We start from the raw sequence: 14,235 nt of genomic DNA, 5'->3' as shown, positions 1-14,235 counted from the left end.
GGTTATCTGATTGCAAAATGAGGACCTCTTTTCTACACAGCCATGAAGTGTCAGCATTGCACATTTCTCAGTTAGGAACAGCACCAACCATCCAAAAATCCTGGAGCTCTCTACCGAGAGTTACTGCCTTCTCCCCTCCCGAGTTAACCAACACAGCCTAATTTCAAATACTGTCCATGTGCTGTAACTAGAGACATCTCTCAACAGGGACACAGATTCCAGAAGGAAATAAACGCATACAAGCAGTCCTTGCAATTTATCTGTAGCAATCCTGTGGATACACAGCAGGGAGTGAAGAATGAAGCAAAAGTGCAGAATCTATGGTTTATGAGAGCCACATTTGCTTGGGAGGAGGAAGGGAGGGAGAGTTCTGGGGTGTTCTATAAATATTCATGAAAAAGCAAGCCTTAGAAACAATATTTCTAATAAATCTATTTAAGAAGATGTTATAGATCTTTGCATTTTATTTATTTATTTGTTTAAAAAAACCATCCTCTGTCTTCTAACTTTTGTCTAAACACTGCTAGACCCCATACTGGCATTTAACTACTGAAGGTGATTGAGCTCTATCATCACCATCATGGTGGTACAAAGTGACTAGTGCCCAAGAGCCAGGACTACCACTCAATCCATTGTATTTGCTGCGGAAGAGGATGAAGAGGAAAGTTCTCCATTTGATCTGGTATGAACTCTGTAGCTTCTGGGAGGGACTGAGCTATGGAGTCTTCTAGAAATTAGTAGCTGTGGCCCAGTTGTCACTGAGGCAGTAAGCCTGTCTCTGGAGTGTACTACTTCATACTGAGGTGAGGGGGAAGGCTCACATGACCTAATGATCCTCCATACAAAAAAGTCCCCTCTGTACAGAAAAATACAATTCAAAGAGAAAGGTTCAAGTCTTGCTTTTTTATTTTATTTTTCTTTCAGTAAAGGGCCCATCCATCATGTGAACCTCCACTTGCAATCTGAATCCATATGGATGCCATCTTTAAAAAAAACTGGGCATAATCAAGCTAAAAGTAAAAAAAATCCAGTCCCACTGACTTCAGTGGGAGAGACTTAATCATCTATCCTGTTTAGATTAAATTAAAATGTACTTAAATGTGTCTTGATTCTGACCATTCCTAGCAATTAGCTACAAAACTTTGCATATTGTTGCTTATATGCTCTGGCCATTTCATACACATGGGGGGGAAGCTAAATATTCCTTGTATCAACCTTACCAGATGTCAGGAAAAACTGAAAGAGCCTTATATTTCAAAAGCAGAAAAAAGGAAAGGTGAAAGACATTGTCTAAATAAGAACAGTTTCTGATTTCTATTTCTTTGTTTCATTCATTCCACACATACAATTTGTAGCAAATAAGAAGTCTCTCTCTTGAACTAAGATGTTTAGATGCTATCAGTTTGCAGAAGACAAGAAAGCTGGGGCACATGTGATATTACACTGCTGCAAGGGAGAGATTCATCTTACTAGTGCTTTCCATTCTCCACAGACATTTTCTCATACCATATCTTGAAATCATTTCTTAATGCATTAAGCCTCCATTATATTGCATATGGTTTCTATTTTCAAATCTCTGATGCTTTTAGGAATTTGTTCCTTGCCTTCATTCGTTGTTGCCTGGTGTAGTTCACATTGATTGACAAGAAAAAGGCCAGCCAGCTCTCTCCCTTACCCCACTCCCCAAATTTTCTATTTCCTGATTCAGCTCAACAACTTAATCCAAAACATCCATCCTTTGGAAGGGATTGTTGTCTGGGAGGAAGACATCTTCTCTAGCCTTTTCCTGTTCTGCATGTGTTTTTTTCATAAGATGGAGACACAACCAGAGAGAAAAGGAAAACAAGTATATGTTTATTATTGGATAGGATGCAAAGCTATTATCAGTCTTACTCCATAGGATGTTTTAAAGATTTGTATTTGGCTTGTCAGAAGTATTTCTTTTTGCACCAGAAACAGTGACTTTGCATAACTTTAAGATGCTATACAGTAAGTAACACACATACCAGCAAATCTAATATGGAAAGCTGCTAGGGATGATAAAACCTACTGCAGTGATTCCCACACTTGTGTGCCACAAGAGAACTGATGGTGTGGCATATGAAATTAATTAATTAATTACTTAAAGGCTTCTGTGAGCCCAAAGTACCTACCCACTGCTACCTCAGAGCCTGAATTTGCTGCTCTCTCAGCCTGATCACTTTCCAGTTGGCCTTTGCTGGGGTCAAATAATTCTGTCTCATCTTAGCCTTGGTTGTGATTGGATCGTTCCATCACACCAAGACACAGATTCAGCAGAGGCTCCTGACTTCAGAGGAGGCTGCCCACTGTATCTCTGACTTATTCTATCGAAGAACAATGACTCACATACAGCTACAAAGGGAGGGGACGACTTCCTAATGATAATCCTTCCTCTTTCAGCTTCTAAACATTAAACTTTTCAAATGTCCAGAATGAAATAAGCCTCAGCTGTCAGAAGTCTGGAAGCAGTAACTTGTATGTATACAAACAGTAAACGCCATTATGTTACCATACTGATGTTAACTATGGGTGGAACTATGAAGTGCAAACATGCCTGTGTCACCAGTGCCCAATGTCTGCTTTTCACAGGGAAAAGCAGCTTTTGAAGCAGAATAGCGGCAGGTGTAGGAATGCTTCTGTTCCAGATTACCCCCCCCCCCAGCTGCTTCTCCACACCCAGGGGGATTCCAAACACAGGAAAGGCAAGCACACTGTAAGTATCCTGTGGGGGTGCAAGAGGCTTAGAGGGCAATTTAGAGCAGGGAAGTGCTGGGTGAGGCAAGGATTAAACTCTCCCTCTCTCCCCACCAATGCTTTGCCATTTCAAAGACACTCCCTACTAAAGCTACTGTTCTGGAAGAGGAAGAAGGCACCGCTGGGCTTTTGTTATCCACCATCACATAAAACATGCAAGCAGAAGGACCTATGGGTTGTATTCAACTAAGTCCTACTCAGAGCAGACCCATTGAAATTGATGAACCTAAGGGAGCCATGTCTGTAAACATCAATGGGTCTACTCTGAGTAAGACTAGCATTGAATACCACTCTCTGTCTACGGCACTGTTCACCATATACAGTGTGTTTTAGAATTCTTATCCCCTTTACTCTTACCACAGTAAGAACTCCACCAGTCTTTTTAGACTGCAAGTCTGCAGGCAGGTTTTGTTGTTTTTTATCTCGTTTTAGAGTGCTTACTGTTTTGAGGTGTTTTATAAATAATAAACTAGGGTTACTACCACAGGTGAGGCTCATGAGTGGGGCCGGGGCCCACAGCACCTTTCTCCAGTCCCACTGAGGAGGCTCCCTTCTGCAGTTGAAGACAATTGGTATCTAAAGCAATTCGTTCTCCAGTGCCATTTTCTGACTTTACTCCTTAGGTTACTGCTCTGCTCTGCCTTCCCTTGATATTGTTCTAGAGTGTGAGTGGGCAACCACTAGTCACCTGCAGCACACATTTTGTCACATGGCAAAATCTTCCTTCCCACTTGGCAGAGCAGTACAGATAACCAAGCTAACGTAGGACAAGACAGCTCACCCCAGATAATATTAAGTATATGATCACCATCAAACCATGGTACCAGCACCACCTAGGCTCCAGCCATCGTGTCCAGCCAAACACACTAATCAGGGATATCTACCTCTCAAATGAGGGCCAGAGCACTCATTACAATTGCTACGTCAACTTCTCCATTCCTCTGCTGTGGCATATATAGGCCTTTACCTCATGGAGGGCCACCATCACATTGAGAGTTTCCATATTCTGGCAGCTACTATTGGTAGTATGAAATTCCATTATGGTGGTGCTCTATGCAATAAATGTTGCAGAAGAGGACTGAAGGACATGCCATGGAACACAGACTGTGAACCTCCCCTGGTATCTATAATGTGCTCTAACCCCAAGGCTAGGCTTCTTCTCCCCATTTATCTTAAAACTGGTAGCAATAAATGGGCCTCTTGTTGTGATGAGGATTAAGGGGAAAGAGAACAATTATTATTATTATTATTATTATTATTATTATTATTATTATTATTTATTGCATTTATATACCACCCCATAGCCGAAGCTCTCTGGGCGGTTTACAGTTTAGTCATTCTGTCACTGGATTAAGATTATATTGGAGAGATATAGAATTTAGGGCATGCTCTAGAGAAGCTTCTGAATGCATAGGCCTGCATAAGACACATGCATTGAATCCATGATTAATTTTTAAAGATAAAAATGTAGGAGGGCTCAACAATATCTCAGATTTCAAGTGTATGTAAGCTAGCTAGCCCTAGCACTCAGTAATGGGATAAAGGAACTCTGCACATGCCCAGAAGCATTCTATTGTTATTTCATGTCCTGAGACAGAGCATGGGAGCTGGAAATCCTAAAGTGGAACTCTGGTCAGATTAATGCATACATAAGACCTATTTCAAAGCTTAGCCATATCTTTCTAAAGTGGTGTGGTTGCACCTAACATTTATGACAGTGTAGAGTGCAATCCTGATGGCAACGGGGCATGTAAGGAAAGCAGCAATAAGGATACAATGGCAGCCTTATCGAGGTTCTTGTTCTTAAAATTTAATGGAATGTTTTGTATGCCCCTTATTTTAGAACAAATCAGTTACACACTACCCATAATGTTTGAACTTTTGATCTAAAAATTCAGGTGATAAATAAAACCATATAACAAGTTTGTATTTTCATTGGGTAAGTGGAGTAGCATTCTGCACACAAGAGAATGTTTTTTATCAAGAACAGAAAGCCAAGAATTTTGTGTAGATCCCAAATGCTATCTGTGGGTCACTGCACTGGGAGTGGGGTGGGGGGAGAACATAGGTGGGCTTCTCAGCCCATATCACTTTCAGATGTTTAATTCACTGATTAGACGAAGCACTAGATGTATATACAACAGTCACATACTGTATATGTATTAGACAGGCTACAAGAGTCTCATGGGTCAGTCAAGATTCATTAGCTGACACTACCAGAGGCCCCAAAACAGGGTTGGTAGTACTCCACACTGTTAATTCCAGATGAGCCAGAGGTGATATTGCAAGGCTCCATACTCAATTGCCTGCCCTTCCTCATGGGAGGGGAGTTACATCAGGAGTTGAACTCGAAGGAACAGTTTATTGGTACAGGAAGCAACTCACTCTGCTTCTGGACAACACCTATCTCTGTGTACTTTTTCCAGTTTGCCCACTCTTAGGCCTTCTCTTTCCAATCGTTCCCTCAGCTTTTCTCCTTCTCTCTCACACACACCCCATCTTCTCGGATCCACTGCTTGCTTCCTTATATTCAGTAGCCACTGCATCCACCCTTGACGTCTGCTCCAACCTCTTCGTCATGTCTCCTACCATGAGCTGTTCCTGGCAATACTGAGGTGCATTTCCACACTCCATTTTAGGAGGATCATTCATCCCCCTTTACAAAAGGGAGAAGAGAGTACTACACATTTCTGGGGAGCAGGAGAAATATCTCTACGTTTGATTGGGGTATGTGGGAAAGGGTTTAACTTCTCTTAATTAAATCCCTCACATGTTAAAACATGTTGCACGTGGCTACTCAAGAGCAAGTATGAAGTGCACCAGAACATCCGCATCCTGCTGTGGTTCTTGCACTTGGTGGCCAGGATGCACTTGGGAAAGTTCTCCTGGATATTTTGGGCTGCCTCCAGCAGGAGGCCCCAACAGGGCCGGAAGGTTCCAGCATGCCTTACACTTAACTGTGGGCGGCCAGGTGATACTTTTTTTCAAAGTTTAAAAGTATATACTGTCACCACCTCGTGCACGTAAGATAAACCAAGCCCTTACACACACACACACACACACACACACACAGAGAGAGAGAGAGAGAGAGAGAGAGAGAGAGAGAGAGAGAGAGAACTCTTGCTCACCCTCTAGTTTTGTGGGTGATTTCTTTTCACTCCTAACTCAAGTTGCTGGAAAACACAGGGCCAACATTTTTTACCTCAGATCCCTCTTCTCTCTGTTCTTTGGGAGCTGCTTTGCTTCTAGCAATCCCTCCATCTGCTCATATGTACCAAGAAACCCAAACTCTGCCTTCTCAGTAAATTACACAAATGTTTCAACTGACATAGGAAGGAACATGGGAAACTGTTACATACCGAGTCAGGCTATTGGTCCATCTAGCTCAGTACTGTCTACACTGACTGGCAGCAGCTCTTCAAGGTTTCAGACTAGGATCCTTCCAAGCCCTATGTGGAGATGCCAGTGATTGAACCTGAGACCTTCTGCATGCAAAACAGATGTTTTGCCACTAACCAACAGCCTTTCTGTCCTTACATGCATTTGCTAGATGTGCATGATTATACAGCCACGAGAGTGACTGTATACTATAGTCAGCACGGATTTTTCACATTCCGCAATATTAAATTGAAAATACCCCCATGCCATTCTGATGCTTCCCATAAGCTCATTTAAAAACAAAACCTTACAAAACGTATAGTCCTGAACTCAGAAATGCTTGCTTAACAACCCTGTAAATTTTCATGGTGATACACAAAACAGTCAGAGAGAATCAAGAGTTCAAAATGTAAAAAGAGAGAGAGAGAAATCAGACCCCTTTTGGACTTTTTTCTCTGAGAGTTCTCATAATCTGTTGAAACCCTGAAAAAGAATGATAGTGTTCACAGTGTTTTCCTTTTGGAAAGGAAAGGGGCTTCACCTCTGCCCAGTGCCCACCCATCCAATCTCTTCCCCTCCCCCTTCCTCCCTCCCCCTCCCATTCCTGTGCTCCTCCTCCCCTCCCTGCCCCTTCCCCAGGTCAGTTTCACCTATCCTAAGCATAATTGCACAGCAGTAAATCCTACTGAATTTAAAAAGCATGGAAATGATCAAACCCCCTCCCCTCCTCCTCCCTCCTATCCCCTCCCTCTTGTCCCTTCCTTCCTCCTTCCTTCACCCCTCCCTTCCCCTCTCCCTCCCATCCCCTTCCAATTCCCTCCTTCCCCCTCATCCTCCTTCCTCTCCCTTCCGCCCTCCCCTTCCCCAATGGTCAGTTTTACCTATCCTAAGCATGACTGCACTGGAGTAAATCCCGTTGAACTCAAAAAGCATGCAAATAATCAAACCTGCCCTCCCCCTCCTCCTTCCCTCCCATCACCTCCCTTTTCCCCCTTCCCTCCCCCTTCCAATCCCCTTCCCTTCCAATCCCCTACTTATCCCTCCCCCTCCTTCTGCTCCTCTCTCCCCCTTCTTCCTTCCCTCTACTCTCCCCCTCCTCTCCCCCCATAGTCAGTTTTACCTGTCCTAGCCATGATTGCACAAGGGTAAATCCCACTGAACTCAATAAGCATGCAAATTATCAGACCTGCCTTTCCCCTCCTTCCCCTCTCCTCTCCCTTCCTCCTCCATATGCTCAGAGGCACGTTACCAAATTCTTCCAAGCTACACAGCAAGTGGATTGGACTGTGAAAGACCAACCCAAATGGTGTTTGCATTTTGACAAATTTGTAGGGCAGTGCAATATCTCAGAGAGGAGGTCAAGTCTGCTGCTCCCCTGGTGCATTCACTATAGCTGCCCTATTTCCCTGCTTTTTAACGTTTGATAGAAATATCTGTTGGCTATAGGTATGTTCTTAAACTGAAAGGTTTTCTGCCTATTAGTGAATATATTCTGATTGCAAAAAAGAACAAATTCACAGAATTTCAAAGATTTTATCAAGAATGGTAAGGGCAAAGGACAAGGAAAAATGGCTAATATGGTACATGAAGGCAAAAATAACAAGGAGATAACAGGATTTAGGGGGACAGAGTAGCTATACCCCTTTCCTAAAAGAGTCCCTATCCAAGGCTTCATTTAGTTTCTGATCTTTCAATGGCATCATTTGCACAAACTCTTACTGGAAACTGTGAAGGCTAGGAATGTGACCTAACAAAAAAGTGAAAGCCCTAGACTTTCATCAGGTGAAATTTTGCAAATCAAGATCACGCCTGTGGAATAAAACATTAGCAGCCCAACCCCAACCAAGTTTACTTGGACAAAAGTCTCATTGATTTACATGGGATTTAAGCCCAAGATTGCTTGGAAGTGTGCCTTATTCACACTCATTTGGAAGTAAGCAAACCTAAATATTATGTGAAATCAAGTCCCACTGATTTCAGTGTGATATACTTCTGGTTGCTAAATTAAGAATGTGAGTGCCAATAATGGACATTGTTAAAGGGGTAAAAAGAAGTTATCATGTGACAGGAGGATTCCATTTTATACCATGGGTTTTAGCAATAATTTAATAACTAAAAAAAACACTTCTGTTTTCTACAGAAGAGACGTTTGTAAAAGTACAGTTATTCACTTGACGAAACAAAATGCTTAGTTAACAGACTACAATGTCAGTTTTAACAAGGGACTGCAAGAAAGACCAAAAAAAATACAGGATACTTCAGAGTATACATTTTATTTGTAGGAGTTTCCAGTTGCTGCCATTTTTGTAGTGGGCAATGGCTTCAGGGAACCCATAGATGTGGTACAGCTATGGTCTGAAGGCATAGAAGGCTAGCTCCTTGCTAAAACTAAGCAGGGTCAGGTCTGGTCAGTGATTGGATGGGAGACCACCTGGGAACCATATATAAGCTGCCTTGGGTTTCTATCATGAAAAGAAAGGTGGGGTATGAGTGTAATACATAAGTAACTTAGGAACTATACTATGTTTTAGGACACTTTAACAAGAACTGAAAGATTTCTTATCTTACAGTACTTTTGATACTTGGCAGGGTGGGAGGGAGTATTTCAAGCAGAACATTTGAGCAGTTTGTCTACCATTGGAGCAATATTTTTAATAGCATGCAATAAGGGAACAAATAGATCTGTTTTGCAGAGCAATGCTGTGTAACCTGCTTCCCCAACAGTTATTTCACTAACAAATTTCCTGAGTTACCCAATCAGCTGTTTTGACATGTTAACATGTGCCAAAGTGAGGGGGTGGGGGAGAGATATGGTGGTTTCCTGTTAGCACTCTTACTTGTCTGTAGAAAGTAGCCTTCTGCACCTAAAAGTAAAACCCTCTACAGGTAAAGAGACATAGTGAAAGATGGGGAAATAGCCCCTTCCCCATTATATACGTCTGACCAACTCACTGGTTCAACATACAGTTATTGGGCCTATACACTAGGTATGCCATAAGAGCAGTTATTTATTTATTTATTGTTTTGAGGGCTTGGGTTGTGTGCATTTTTGCTGCTGATATATTTTTTAAAAAATTAGGCGACTGACCTGCAGTGATGCAGTTGCTGCATATGACAAAATGTAAAAACATAACCACAACAAATGCTGTTAAAACATGCTACTTTTTGTAATGTAATAAATTCAGCAGTGGGCTTTTAAATTTGCTTGGAATCTTGTCCCAACCTTTAGTAAAATACCTTCCCCCGCACTGAAATCTGATGGCTTTCAGATATATCCTGTCACTAGTTTTTTTTATGTCCTGTGGTCAAGGCAATAAACTGTTGATGGATGGATTCCAAGGCCTGTGGATAGAGGTTACCTAATCAGCATTCCAAGAGATAGCAAAATCCAGCATTTAGCTGGCCAAGCTTTTCTAAAACATTTATTTTAATTGGGCCTACAAGTGGTAACTCTCTTCAAATGTGACAGTTCCTCTTTTTCAGCAAATTCTTGAATAGATCCATGTCTGGTTAAAGCTAGAAGTCCAGCTAGTTCATTGATATTATATCCTCTAGCATGAATACACCTATACAGAGACAAACTTGCCCAGGGCAATTTTGATTATTTGTATCTGCCTCCCGTGTGAAAAGAAGAATTTTAACACAGAGAGATGTATGATAAAATGGTCATCTCAATCCCCACATTGTGTGCAGATTTTTTTGTGGGTTTTGTACCTCTCAAACTGTTGTATCTAAGCAAATCTCACTTGTGCAAATCCTTTTCCCCTGCTCTTATTAATTGAAGAATTTGTATACTACGATACCGAGATGTTCACCAGGAACCAAAATGCAAGCCAACACCAATTACCAGGTCTAAACTCATCTGTATTATCCTGCCAAAGTGCTATGGAGGATTTTACCACACTTCAGTTGCAGATGGGGGGTTTTGGGGGGAGGGGGAGTCATCTATGTCCCCTGTGCATTTTGGGTAAATCCCATTCCTTGCAATGAGTGAAGAAGAATGAGCCAGATATCAAGAAGATATCATCTAAATATGAGAGATTTTTAATGCCCCTCTTCATTTTCCCCTTCCAGAGGAAAACATCATAGGAAAACATATAGGAGTCTATCCTCCTCCAGGTGGAGGAATCTGGCAGGCAGTGTCAGCCTGAGTGCTTCCCAAAGCGATAGCTTCTTCATAGTATCATTAAAAGTGGAATTTAATTGTACTAGGTACACTGGCGTTTCCTAATTGTCGTCTTCTAATGGATCAACTTAATTAGTGCCCCCTAATGTTTGCAGACAAGATGGCTAGCTTAGCAGATACCAGGCGGGCAGTGGAGGAACACAGTGAAATGGTTGCCCCCATTTTCAGTACAGTTGTCTGAAGGCCATTTTGTAAGATAACTAGAGAGTGAAGATTTTCCAGAGCCTGCACTCACGGTAGCCTTTTCTTTACCCTTATTTTCATCCATCTAAATAGCAAATTAGAAGCATTTTGTTTCTGCTACAATAGAAAAGGAGTTGTGATAGTAACATCAGTCTTCGTAATTCTAAAATGAACAGAGATGTCGTGTCCCCACCCACCCCATATTAAACAGAATTTCATTCACGTGGGATTGTAAATTTGATGCTGAGACTCAGTGCTCCTTCTCTCACCCCTTTAAAACCACTGGAGGATTTAACAATGTGCTTAAGCATGATGGGACTATTGGGGAATGGATTCCCTCAAATGCTGTCCTACAGGTCTTGAAAGATTATGATCTCAAGATGCCTGCCTTTGTTCCGCCAATTCTGATAAAGAGCCTGACTAACGATGGAGGGACTTGCCTCGTCCCTCTTCCACACCCTGCTCTCCTACGCATGCGCGAGACGAAGACAAAGGAATAGGCAATTACAGGAGAGTTTCATTCATTTCCCCTGCAGTACTGCAAAAGGGAACACCAACTGGAAGGCTTTCTCACCCCACCGGCCCGAAGTGGCAGACGATGCGTGAATGCACCGACATCAGTGACGGCTGCTTAAAAGCATCCGAAAATAAAGCGTGGTACCTGAACACTAAATTTCTAGAGCCACTACAGAGCGCACATAGTATGTGTAGTGATTCTGTTAATACACAGCAGAGGGGTGGAGAACGAAGAGAAACTGCGGGATCTATGATTTACAAGAAGCCACGTTTGCTTGGAGGTGGGGAGAAAGAACTGCTGGGATGTCGGGAGGGGGCTGTTCTATGAATGTTCATGGCAGAGGGAATGAAACCATGGGGATCCATGCAGTATTTCTAATCCCAAAAAAGGTTGTTTTAGAAGATGCTTTGGATCTTCGCATTTAAACACAGGCGCGCGGGCACGCACACAGGCTTCTTGTCTTGCAGCTTTTGCCCGGGCACTACTCATTTGCATTTAACCAGGGTGGGAGATTAAAATGATTGTGGCCACTGCTGTCATTTTTTCTTCTTCTTTCCTTCTTTTTAATCACATTCGTGACTACTAGCAAAACTATAGTCTTTTCTTTAGGATCGTCTAAGCAAGAACAAATACAGTTACATGCCAGAATGGTCAATATTGGCAGACGTCCACTTATGCAAGGGCTGTATCTTTCGCCTTCCCCTGCCCGCCTACTCTCTGCTAAAATAAGATGCGAAGGGTTAATTTTTATATGTTTAACCAAAATACACGCACAGATCGTTGGGAGTTTTCTCCAAAGAGCTCCACAGGTAATGCTGGGGGGGGGGAAGCATCCTTTCAAACCGAAGCTGAGACTATCGTTCCATGTTATCTCGCTATGCGCTCTCCCCTCCTCCCTCTTTCCCCCTCCCCTGCATGATCTTAACATGGATGCATTCCCCCCTCCCCAATATGCGTTTTTCATGATATCCATGATATGCAGTCTTTTAAAAAAGAAAGAAAGAAAGAAGAAAGAAATCTGTAACATTGCCCCCCAGGAAAAGGAGTGGTGTTTTTAAAAAAATTAAATTCAAAAGCCCTCCACCCCGATTTTCCCAAACATGCTCACTCTCCATCATGGCATCTCTCCAGTCCACGGACGTTCCATGTACAGAACAGATTTCAGTACATATGTATATACTTCTTACGCATATCATACCGTGTAATTTCTCCCTTTCATAGGAACCCATCCTCGAGGCATGTGGGCTACACAGATCTTACGTTTACCTGTACTACTATTCTCTTTAAAACAAAATGTGTATCAGAAATATTTCTCTCTCTCTCTCTCTCTCTCTCACACACACACACACATATTAAATGTTTCAGATAACAATGTGGAAATGGATTTGCGGCGGCAGAAAAGAACCGAATCGACCAGCTGTCTGTCGTGTAAACCAGTCTCAGGTCTCAGATGGCGACGAAGCTGAGGCTCTTACCTTCTTTCTTCGCTCCTCTGTCCGCTTTTGGGTGGGTGCTTGGGCGGGCTGGGGTCACAAAGAGAGAGTCCCGGCTAGCCCTGTGCCCGCTGAGTCGCCGGAGATCTCCCTCGCTCGGTGCCTGGTGGTGGAGTGGCTGGAGCTGGCTGATTGGAGCAACGCCGGCGCCGCCGCTACTGCTGCCAACGCTGCTGCCTCTGCATTTCTCTCTCTCCCTCCCGCTTCTCTCTGTGACAGTCTGTGGGCTGTTCAAAAGCCACACATGCACGCGCGCACGCGCGCACACACATACATATACAAACACTCAACGGGTTTGGTTCCCCCTTTTTTAAATTATTTCTCCCCCCCCAAGCTCATCTGCTGCAAAAGATGCCTTCTCTCGCCCTTAGGGGGCGTCCTGAGTCAAGGTTTTAAATATAGGCTTTGCCCGCTCCAAGAGGAGTCTTGTTTTGGAAGGTGCATAAACATACCTTGCGAGCTTCAAACCCCCACGTGAAGGGATCCCAGGGAAAAGAAATTCTCCTGGTGGATTTTTCCTCCTTTCCCGAGAGATCTTTCAATTCTTCAGAGGTAATTTGTACTCTCCCCAACTCCGTATTAAGTCTGCATTTGGGGGGGGGGGTGATAATTATTGCTGATATTCTGGCACCATCTTTTGCTACCGGATTGGAAAAGGGACAGAGACGCCAACAAAAGGACTTCCACGTTCTCCTGGCTTCTTTGGAAGAGCGACAGCCACAGCCAGGACAACAAAAAGCGGATCACAAGGGGGGGCGAAGAGAAGACCAGCCCGACAAGTCTCCACGCTGGAACGCGCGACTTGCTGTGTTGGGTCGCAGCAGCTGAGAGGCTCTCCGGTTGCAGGCCGGCAGGAACGCGTGCCTGAAAGTTCCATCTGTACGGGGGAATGTAAGACATTCTTCCTCGGGTGATGGGACATCTGGGAGACGACGAAGGGAAGAGAGAGGGAGAGAAGTGTGTTTTAATCTAAAAACCCTGGAGGCACAACTCTTCTCTAAGAGTATGAAAAGGATGGAGGATAAGTGTGTCTCAGGTCTGACAGGATTCTTTGTCATGCTCAAAGGCTTGCCTAGTCTATCTGATAGATCAGCACCCCCTTATTCAAATCCAATAAATTGTCTCCAGATACTTCATAATCTGGCGTCCTTCCCCCCTTTCAGTAGATAATGTGGAGGCAACGACTTTATTTTTCTAATAGAGCAAAGACTGCATGTGTTTAACATGCCACCAAAGAAAGAGAGATGCTTTATTGGCATGGAGTTCTCATTTGTAATTCTGTGGCGCCCTCTGCTCTTCAAAAGACTGTGTAGCAGGACATACTTTTAATGATTTTTTAACTTGAAATATATGTTTTAATATATATATATGCTGTATTGGTGCTCTGGGTACATTATTACAATCACAATGCATAGTTATGACTGCACAGTAAAGAGCAGGAATATTGTGCAAACATGTTTAATTAACCTAAAGCTGATAAACAAATTTGTACTAAGAATTTGATCTAGGGCACCTGTTCCATGACCAGCATGTGTTACAGCAAATGCCCACAAAGGGTGGTTTCACACATAACAAAATACTTGCATTTCCTTCATCTGTATTGCGGATTTAAAATTGGCTAGAATGTATATTCAATTTTGTCCCTCCTGCATCAACAACTTTCACATATATGCACACAAATCGCACAAGAGGCTTAGAAGTTC

At 42.9% G+C, this 14,235-nt stretch overlaps 1 protein-coding gene across 1 annotated transcript in view; it reads right to left on the bottom strand.

Annotated features, from left to right (window-relative positions):
- Positions 1-12,768, bottom strand: part of BASP1 (brain abundant membrane attached signal protein 1) — an 85,216-nt gene extending 72,448 nt beyond the window's left edge. The window contains exon 1 of the mRNA XM_061589785.1: positions 12,515-12,768. The gene's annotated coding sequence lies outside the window, so the exon portion shown is untranslated. The remainder of the gene's footprint in view (positions 1-12,514) is intronic.
- Between the last annotated feature and the right edge of the window lie 1,467 nt (positions 12,769-14,235).

The sequence above is a fragment of the Rhineura floridana genome, chromosome 1 (assembly GCF_030035675.1).
Source record: "Rhineura floridana isolate rRhiFlo1 chromosome 1, rRhiFlo1.hap2, whole genome shotgun sequence".
Taxonomy (NCBI): domain Eukaryota; kingdom Metazoa; phylum Chordata; class Lepidosauria; order Squamata; family Rhineuridae; genus Rhineura; species Rhineura floridana.
Note: the sequence above shows the minus strand (reverse complement) of the source record. Positions and strands in the feature narration are given on the sequence as shown.